Genomic DNA, 10,937 nt, shown 5'->3' with positions numbered 1-10,937 from the left:
GAGCCGGGTCCCGCCTGCCCCCGGGGCCCTGTTCCCGCAGCCCGGGCTCAGACACACTGGCTCCCCTGTGTGCTCGACCCGGACTCAGCACCCGGCAAATTCCTCCTCCCTCTCCCGGAGCCTCCTTGGGCTCTGGGCCTCCCACTCACGGGGACAGGTTATTACACGGCAGGTTGATGGCCAGAGCGTTTGTAGGTCAGGGGTTTGGGATTGGGTCTGGCGGGTAGGGGCACCCCTGTAGAAGCGTGGCCTAATTCCCTCTGCCTGGGCCACTTCCCCAGCTCACCGATAGCCCCAGTTTTTGGAGCGTTCTATGCCTAGCACGATCTCACTGGATCCTCACCACAACCTTCGAGGGAGGGTTGAATCCTTGCAAGGGTTAATCCTAAAATAATAAACTTGGGTTTTTTTGTGGGGTGCGGTGGGATGTTGTTTTGAGGGTTTTGGATTTTTGAGGCAGGGTCTCACTTTGTAGCTGAGGCTGGCTCAGGCTCCCGAGTGCTGGGATGACAAGCGTGGGCCAGCAGGCCTGGTTTTACTTTGTTTTTGTTTTTTTTTTCTTTTTCTCCTTTGACTTGGGATCTGGCTATGTTGCCCAGGATGGCCTGGAAGCCATGGGCTCAAACTGTTGCTGGCTAGCTTGGGTTCTTGCTTGAGCAGAAATGGGATTTAAAACAAAAGCATAGCCGGGCATAGTGGCGCACGCCTGTCATCCCAGCACTAAGGAGGCTGAGGCAGGAGGATCGCTGTGAGTTCGAGACCAGCCTGGGCTACACAGTGAGTTCCAGGTCAGTCTCAACTATGCAGTGAGACCCCGTCTCAAAAAACAAAAAAAAACAAGCAAACAAACCTAAAACAAAAGCGTAAGTTTATGGGGAAGGGGCAGATTGGAAAGTTAGAGGGAAGACGGGAAAGGGCTGGAAGGGACACAGTCGAATGTAGGAGCTCAGACGGTGCCCCGTCAGCAGGGGCCGCTCCCTCTGTCACCTCGCTCCCTGTGAAACATGTGGCTATGGCAATCTCGTGATCTCATGATCTCAAGATCCCGCAGGATCCCAGGTTCGGGGCCATGGCCGGAGACTTGCAGGCCTCCCTAAATGTCCTGAAAACTGCCTCTCCCGATGATCTCAATTCTGAAGGGAGCAGGTTATGTAGGTGCAGGACTCACCAGCCTTGTTGGGCCAACTTTCAGAGCGATACCCACTGGATGATTAACTTCTCTAGATGCAAAGCTGAGAAGAGATCGGACCCCAGATTTATACTGTCGGGTGATAAGAGTGACACAAAAGGAAAGGGAAGCCAACCCTCGTTCTGCTGTCTGTTGATTATTGAGCATTTGTAGGCTCAACGATAGTCACAGTTCAGGGCAAAATGGCATCAAAGGGCCGGGGACTTGGCTCAGTGATTCTGCTGCCTGCCTTGCAAACACAAGGACCCGAGTTCGATCCCTGGTGCAAAAAAAATGGCATGGAAGTCCCTGGCACCCCAGAAGAACACACAAACCGGCTTTTAATGAGCGGCAGAAGAGGGCCCAGGGCTCCACCCATCTTCCCATCCAGAGGATGATATGTATTTTTTTTGTACTGGGGATTGAACTCTGGCCCTTGTACTTGCATGGCAGGCAGTGAAAGCAATGAGCTAAATCCGTGGCCCCATAAATAAATAATTTTTTGAGACAGGGTCTCACTATACAGTTCAGGCTGGCCTTGAATTCATTCTGTAGCCCAGGCTGGCCTCAAATTTGTGTCAATCCTCCTGCCTCAGCCTTCAGAGTGCTGGGATTACAGTTGTGCACCATCACACCTAGCAAGCCCAGGGCTTTGAGGGCAGCCTAAGCAATATACAAAGATCTGGCATCAAAGAGGAAAAAATAAATAAATAAGAAAAAAAAGAAAGAATTTCTATGAAAATAAAATTTAAAGCCATGTACAGTGCCAAAAATTAAGGAACAACCAACAAACTATCAACAACAAGAACCCACAAGAAGGAGGGTGTGGGAAAGGGGCCCAGAGCCAATTGACAGAGTCCCCGACGCCAAAGCAGCTGAACAGTAAAATAAGTCAGATGGTCTTGGTTTAGGATCCAGAGGATACAATAAATATTCACGCGTCCATTCTGATATAAATAAAGGATCAAAACAGGGCGTGGTGATGCATGCCTGGAAGAATCATAAAAATAGCACTCGGGAAGCTGAGGCAGGAGGATTGCAGTGAGTTCTAGGCCAGCTTGGTCTATGCAGGGAGAAACAAGTAAAATGATCAAATAACTAACAAGAGCAGGGAAGGTAGCTCAGTGGCACTGCTCCTGCCTGGCAAGCACAGGGTCCTGAGTTTGACCCCCAGAACCAGACCAAAAATAAAACAAACAAAAGCAAAACAAACAAAAAATAATAATATGGGACAAGAGACAAACTTTCCATAAAGGAGAATTCCAAATAAAATAATGTATATGGATCCCCCATCCAGTAAGATGGGGACATAATTCCACAGGTGAGAGAGAGAGAGAGAGAGAGAGGGAGAGATTAACCTTACAGTGGAGAAAGAGGCCAACCATACCAGTTCAGCAAGTTATCAAGGTCAAGCCCAAGGGTCATAAATTATGTGAACAGTCATCACTGGGCAGCGATCAGTACAAAACTTCACCTTTGTGTGCCTCCTCCTCCAAAACCCAGACGTTTCTAACCAAGAGGTATTCTACACGTTGCAAGATTTCTCTTATATGAGAAACCTGATATACAAGTTGCGAGCAAAATAAAAGATAGATACCAGGAAGTACGGCCACAGATCTTTCTCAAATGGCAAAGAGGTGGAGACATGGTGGAGGGAGGGAGGGGAAGAAGAGCAGGGCATTAAGATGTGTCCTGTGCATGCACCAGCTCCGCACAGGGAGCGTAAACACTATGAGCTGCAAACGGGGGCTGATACAAATTTTTAAAAAATTTGTGGGGGGCCAGAGATTTAGCTCAGTGGCACTGTTCCTACCTCACAAGCACGAGGTCCTGAGTTCGATCCCTGGTACCAAAACATAAAAATTTAAAAAAAAAATTGTTTCCGGTACCAGGAATGGAACTCAGGACCTTGTGCTTGTGAGGCAGGAGCGGTGGCACCGCTGAGCTAAATCCCCAGCTCCACCCGCCCCCCCGCAAAAAAAAAGAAATATACTACAAAAAAATGAGACCCAAGACCTGTCATGTAAAGGTACAAGATCTCAATGATGAATGTAACTACACTGTGTACCTAACAAGTACCAACAGACTCAGAGAGAGAGAGAGAGAGAGAGAGAGAGAGAGAGAGAGAGAAATATACTACAACAGACTGGACCTTCCTCTTCCAAACTCCAGAGCTCATGGAAAACACCGAGCGACTGTGGCCGTGAAGGGGAATCCAAGGAGGGTGAGGCCTTGGGCTCAACTCCCAGCTCTGAAAAGAAAAATTCACGGGGGCCCTAAATCCTAGACGGGGTCCCGGGACGGGCAAGGGCGTTAGGACATAAACTGGAGAACCCCGTGGAGTGTGGAGTAGAGGTAATAACGTATGGGAACGGGTTCTAACAAATGCGCCGCGCTAGGCAGGGTAAGATTCCATAATGGAGGAAACTGCGTGTTGGCCTGCGTCCGTGCGTCCGTGCGTGCGTGCCAGCGTCTATTAGGGAGTGGAAGGAAGACAGGGAGACTCTTTGCTAACTGTTCAAATTTTCTGTAAATTTAAAACTACTCTCAACCAGGCGTGGTGGTGCACGCCTGTCATCCCAGCACTGGGGAGGCTGAGGCAGGAGGATCGCTGTGAGTTCGAGACCAGCCTGGGCTACATAGTGAGTTCCAGGTCAGTCTCAACTACACAGTGAGACCCTGTCTCAAAAAAGCCAAAAAGAAAATGTATGCATACCTGTAATCCGAGCACTCAGAGAGGCTGAGGCAGGAGGATTGCTGAGAGTTTGAGGCCGGCCTGGGCTACAGAGTGAGGCCCCGTCTCAAAAATCAAGCAAACAAAACACAAAAGATGTGCAAAATACGAGCCCAGCAACCCCGAAATTACTATGCCAAATTTCTATGCAGCTTCTAAACACTCATTATTCCCCATACTCTCTCATCTGAACGGATAATCAACACTTAGTGGCCCGCACAGCCTGCGGCTCACACTTCGTGTAGCGCGAGTCCGGCATTTCTCAACGTCAGCACCGTCCACGTTTGGCGACAGAGCCTGCTTGGCCGCGGAGGATGCCCGGGTGCGGCGGGGAGTTCAGCAAACCTGCTGCAGCCGGCTGAGTCACTGCCCTTGGGAACCACGCTGGGCCGGGCCTACCTTGGCCCCAGAGACCCACGCGGCGCTGCTGGCTTGGACGGAGGAGATGCGGTTTCCAAGGCGACCTGCAGGTAGCCGTGAGGGCCGCAGCCCCCCGCCCCCGCGAGGTGGTGACCGCCCCCAGGGCGTGGCTGTGGGCCCGGGAGGGGCCAGGTGGAGACCGTAGGGCCCGGACCTGTGCGGACGGCAGGAGGGAAAACGGGGCCCTGACAGATCCTGATGGCTGCCTTCCTTTCGGGAGGAGGCAGAGCTGCGGTGCTCCTGACGCTATGGGGACCCGAGACGAGGGGCCCAGCCGGGTGGGAGAGCGAAGGTGACGACTTTGCTCTGGGACAGGCTGAGTTTCAGGTCCCCTGCAGGCCATCAGAAGGGGTCTTCCACGAGTCATGTTGAGCCCGAGCCCAGGTGCGCCCGTGAAGGCACTGGGTCCCCCAAAGGTGACTCAGCCCCGTTCCCTCTCTCGGGTGCAAAAGAACAAGAGGAGTTGGGCACAGGTTGTGATGTTCCTCGGTGGGTGACAGGATAAACAGATGGCGGAGAATCCGGACCCTGGGGAGTGACACGCTGAGCTGTGAAGTGACACCTGGGAGCCGGGCACGGTGGCACACACCTCTCATCCCAGCCCTCAGGAGGCTGAGGCAGGAGGGTCTCAAGTTTGAGCCTAGCCTGGGTAACCTAGCAAGACTCTGCTTCACAATAAAACATTTAAAAATAAATGCATTTAAAAGTACATAGCCAAGAGATGATCTCAAGTGTGTCCTTTGTCTTTTATTTGTCCTTGATGGAAGAAACATTCTGTCTGCTCCCTCCTTTCCTCCCTCTCCTCTACCCTGGTGGGAGGAGGTCTGGGGCGGGTGGACAGAAGCTAAACCGGGACTCATCAGATCTGGAAAACAAAGGTCGCGTGACCTTGGGGAGCGGAGGGGTGGGACCTTATGCTGTTCTGATTGAGGGCCGCCTGTGGCCCCCGGTACTAGTGATTGTTCCGAGCCCACGGGGCCGTACTGCTTGGCAACCACGAAAACCCAGCTCCGGGATGCCCAGGAGCGAGCGGAACACATCCCAGGACCCCACGGCTCGGGAGCCCCAGCATCCTGCCGATCTGGACTCCTGAGTCCCGCTTAAAGGTGGGGATACAGGTGTGAGTCAGACAAACAGCAGCTAGGGGAAAAGCCAGAGGGAGGCTGGAGCGGGGAAGGGAGGGAGGAGGGAGGAGTAGTTGGGCTTCCAGAGGGGTGGGAGGAAAGCCAGGGAGGATTTGAGAAGGCGGGAGAGGCCACCCACGTCCAGAGCTGGCCCAGAAGAGCGTGTGATAAGGGTTGGGTGGTCACACTGGAGGAGGGGCTGTGGTGTTCAGTAGTGGCCTTGGTGGAAACGGCATGGGGGGGCAGAGTAGGAATTTGGAGTGGGGCTGGCGGTGCTGTCCAGTGGTTAGCGCCTGCCAGGCACCCTCAAGGCCCTGGGTTCCTGCATCCTATGCCTTGCAAAGAAAAAAAAAAAAAATCTGCAGATGTCTCCTTGCTGTTTCTCTGCCAAACTGCCCTCTCACAGCCCATCCTTCCACCTTTGGGGTCTCACCGCGGGTTCCCTGCCCACTTCTTAGCCCTGCACGCACAAAAAATGCAATTTTTGCTGTGGAACAGTAGAGTCTTACACATAAAGAGTCCCTTGCTGGGCCTGGTGCTGCACACGCCTGTCATGCCACTACTGAGTAGGCTGAGGCAGGAAGATCACTGCAAGTTTGAGACCAGTCAGAGCTCCATACACATAGCGAGTTCAAGACCAGCCTGAACCACTTAACGAGACCCTGTCTTTAACACTTTACCCAGAGCTCACAGAATCCAGCCTGCCCTTGACTCCTGCCATGAACCAGGGGTTCATTATGGAGAGAAGCATTTTCTTCTAATTCTGTTAGCTGCAAAGTTATTTTATTTATTAGCTTTGAGATCATCTCTTGCATAAATCACACATGGTCCTGGCTGGGCTTGAACTTCAGATCGTCCTGCCTCAGCCTCCCAGAGTGCTAGGACTAGGAAATTATTTCTTGAGTAAAATCATGTGTACAGGAGGTGCTCGACTGAACCTTACAGAATCTGTTTCCCTGTCTTCTCGGCAGTTTTTGAGTCTCCATTACTCTCTCGCTTCTTTGATAAAGTACATGACATACCCTAGACATGATCATAATTGATAATTGTTGCAGTATGGAGTAATTTATAACAATCATAGGTTTTTCATTTTGAGATCATCATCATCATCATCATCATCATCATCATCATTGTTATCATTATTATTTGAGACAGGGTCTCTTAGGTAGCTCAGGCTGGCCTCAAACTCGCAGAGATCCTCCTGCCTCAGCCTCCCAAATGCAGGTATGACAGGCGTGCACCACCACGTTGGGCTCATTTTGAGTATGTTAATTAGTTCAGCATAGACTATGTGCTAGCAGCTGAGGACCCAACCTGAGAGACAGACACAGTCTCTGTCTTCCTGGTACTTATGTTCAAGTGGAACATGGACCCAATTACTTACTGATCATACTTCCAACCACTGTTCTGGGAGAAAGAGCTGCAGAGTGAGGTGAGACAGGTCATCCGTGCAACAAGGAACGCTTGGTGTGTGGTACTCCTGGTGCACTAGATAAATAAAGCTGATCAAGACAAAGTCACTAAGTAAATAATACGAACAAACCTGTCCCTCAGAGGCAGAAGTTTATCACAGGGAGGAACCTGTACCCACACCCTGGGGGAGCCCCACCCACACTCCCTCTGGGCTGGGCCATGTGACTTGTTTGGGCCAATAGAAACCATGACAGCAGCAGAGGCTCAGAGGGCATTTGCATACTGAAATAACTGAGGGGCGATCGCTACAGATCCAACAGGCATCATAAGGGCATGGAGGGTGGTGCACATCTGTCATCCCAGTACTCAGGAGGCTGGGGCAGGAGGATCGCTACAAGTTCGAGGCCAGTCTGGACTACACAGTGAGTTCAAGGCTGGCCTGAGCTCCATAACAAGACCCTGTCTCAGGAAAATTAAAAAAAAAAAAAAAAGAAAAGAAAGAAAAGAAAAAAATAGCTTGTCTAAATAATCCTGTGTCTATTTAATGAGTGGAGTTTGTTCCGTCCGAAGCCTTAGAAACTTTCCCATGAGATAACTTCTGTGCCCACCTGGTTTCACGGGCAAAGTCCATGAATGTGCAAGACAGAAATACTGCTGTTGATTCTAGATAAAGTCTTCTAGAGACGAGGAGATGAGGGTATATCTCCCAAATTGTTCTCTGAAGGCAGTTTGATCCGGACACCATAATCAGACAAAGTTATTACAAGAAAAGAAGATGACAGGTAGTTTAGGTGCAGCAGCGCATGCGTGTAATCCCAACTACCTGGGAGGCTGAGGCAGGAGGATCACTGACTTCAAGGCCAGCCTGGGCTGCATAAAGGGACCCTGCCTCAAAGCAGCCCCCGCCCAAAAAAAGACTATGTGTTTTTATTTGTTTGTTTGTTTGTTTGTTTTGAGACAGGGTCTCACTACGTAGTTGAGACTGACCTGGAACTCACTATGTAGCCCAGGCTGGTCATGAACTCACAGTGATCCTCCTGCCTCAGCCTCCCGAGTGCTGGGATTACAGGTGTGAGTCACCACGCCCGGCTTTATTTTATTTATTTATTTATTTATTGAAAACTACACTACTCTTTGTTTTTTTTGTTGTTGTTGTTTTTTTTTGTTTGTTTGTTTGTTTTTTTTGTACCAGGGATCGAGCTTGGGTCTTGCACTCGTGAGGCAGGTGGCAGAACCACTGGGACCGGAAGTAAGGCCAGAGCCTCTGTTGTTAGCTCTCTCTGCTCAACACTGCAGGGGAGGCAAGAAAGAAGCACACAGTTTGGAAGAGGAGTTGTGAATGATTATCTACATAGATAAAAAGACAGAAAATGAGACAAACATGATCACCCACACCAAAAAAATCTGGTGTGCACACAGGCTGCCAGGCTTAATGAATGAGTTTAGCAAAATCATGGGAATCCATACATAAGAAATTAGTTATGCTCAAGGAGGGCAGAAACAGGACAAAAAGGTGGGATGTACCGAGCACAGGGGCAAATTCCCTTCTGATGATGTTATCACTGTGTATGCCTAAAATGTAACAATAAATGTTTTGCTATTTAAAAAAAAATCTTTACCCTCCCAATAAATAAATAAAGCTGAAAAAAAGAATAAGAACAGAAATGAGTTATGAACCGGGCGTGGCGGTGCACACCTATCATCCCAGCACTTGGGAGGCTGAGGCAGGAGGATCACCAGAAGTTCAAGGCCAGCCTGGGCTGCATAGCTAGTTTCAGCCCAGCCTGAACTACATAGCAAGTGTTTAAAAAGAAATACTATTAAGAAAACAAAAGTCCATCTAGCTCCTAGAAAACAATTAAGGAGCTCACTTTGGCAAATGCCAGATCGCATCCATTCTGAGAGCCAATCCTAAGTTGGTCACAGAGAGGTGGAGGAATCCACGGAGACCTCCATCAAAAGGGATTTGGACAGGTCTCCCAGGGCACTCACGGCACCTGCTGACATACACTGGAAAGGGGTCAGTTGAGTTAATAGGCCACTCTGATAACAATTCTCAAGCCAAAGCCAACATTGGACCAGGGATTTAGCTCAGCCGCATTGTGACTGCCTCACAAGCACAAGGTCCTGGGTTTGACCCCTGGTACAAAATAAATAAATAAAAGCCAACTGTATGCTCAGATTGAATTTACACAAAAACAAACAAACAAACAAAAAATTCCAGGCACAATAGCTCATGCCTGTAGCTGCAGCACTCGGGAGGCTGAAGCAGGAAAATTGCCACCAGTTCAAGGCCAGCCTGGGCTCCATAGTGAGTTCAAGGCCAACCTAACTACAGAGCAAGACCCTATCAAAAACCAAAGGGAAAAACTAAAAAAAGTAAGGGGGATGCCTGCCTGATAGCATGCAGTGCTCAGTTTTGTTCTAGAAGCGCTAGCCAATGCGATCAGGTAGGATTCAAGCCAGGGGTGGTGGCCTGTGCCTATAATGCCAGCGCCTTGGAGGCTGAGACAGGAGGATCTTAAGTTTGAGCCTAGCCTTGGAAATTTAGTGAGGCCATGTCTCCAAATATAAATAAATAAATAAATGGGCCAGTGATATATACAGTGTGAAGGCCCTGGATTCGATCCACAGTACCCACTGACCCCCCAAAAGAAAGCATAAAACAAACTGGTACAAAAATATTTGCAACCCAAATTTCGATGGATCAATATCTTGGATATGCAGCAGGTGGGGTGGGCCACCGTAGAACTGATTAATCACAGAGCCCGAACCGCCCACAAAAGCAAAAGTGTTTACTAAAGGAGCCTTTACAAATAAGTCAGGAATGCATGATGTCAGAGGGGCCAGAAAGGCAGGGCCTCGGGCATCGGCCTGGGGCTTCAACCCAGAGGATTCTACCAAAAAAGTCAGGCTGCCAAGACCAGCATGGTGGTGCTCACTTTAGACACGGCTGCTTGGAGTTTGAGGCTGGAGGACCTCTGGAACCCAGGTGCTTGGGGACAGCTGCAGCAACATGGGGAGACCCTTGTCTCAGAAGGAAAACAGCAGGGCCGGGGATTGAGCTCCGTGGTTCCGCCACCTGCCTCACAAGCTCAAGGGCCCGAGTTCGATCCCTGGTCCCCAAAAAATTAAAAGAAAGAAAACAGATGATTATGTAAAGCAGGCGTAGTATTTACACACAGTGGAGTACTACTCTGCCCTAAAGAAGGACACCCAGGAGGCATCTGTTGGAAAAGGGATGCAACTTGAGACCGTGATATTAAGTGAAGTAAATCAGACACATGGGTTTGAACACGGCAGGAGAAACTCTTACACGAGAAACTCAACATAAATAAAAGAGAGGCAGTGGGAGATGGGAATGCAGAGCTTTTGCAAAAGGGAAGAGGACTTAGAGATGGAAGGAGCAGGAGGGAAGGAAAGAGGATGAAAAAAGAATTAAGATGTGTTGTGTGCGTGCTCCAGCTCCCCGTGAGAAACGTAATCATGTACCGCACACATGGACAAATACAGAATTCAAAAACCGGGGTGTGGCTGGACATACCCTTGTAATCTCAACACTCTGGGAGGCTGAGGCAGGAGAATCCCAAGTATGAACCCAGCCTGGGCCAAGGGATGCGGAAGTAGAGGTTTCAACAAGTCCTTCACCATTCAGCACCCCAGCTTGTTTATAAAATGAAAAGCTAAGTAGGATCGTTATGAGGGTCAGACGGTTAAGGGAGTTGGGAGCAGAATGGCACCTTAAATTCACTCTAGAGCCCAGGCTGGCCTCAAACTTGCGGCGATCCTCCTGCCTCAGCCTCCCAAGTGCTAGGGTGATAGGCGAGAGTCACCCCACCCCACCCCCTGCTATGTAGCTTTGAACCTTTGAATTCGATTTATTCCTAAGTATCTAATTCTTTTGATCCTGTGATAAAGGAACTGTTTCAAATTTTTCACATTTGTGGATATTTTTGTTTGTTTGTTTTTTGAGACAGGGTCTCACTATGTAGTTGAGACTGACCTAGAACTCACTATTTAGCCCAGGCTGGTCTCAAACTCACAGCGATCCTCCTGCCTCAGCCTCCCGAGTGCTGGG

This window comes from Fukomys damarensis, unplaced genomic scaffold, assembly GCF_012274545.1.
Source record: "Fukomys damarensis isolate Sample0158 unplaced genomic scaffold, DMR_v1.0_HiC HiC_scaffold_37, whole genome shotgun sequence".
NCBI lineage: Eukaryota > Metazoa > Chordata > Mammalia > Rodentia > Bathyergidae > Fukomys > Fukomys damarensis.
The sequence above is the reverse complement of the archived record's forward strand: the minus strand, read 5'-3'. Positions refer to the sequence as shown.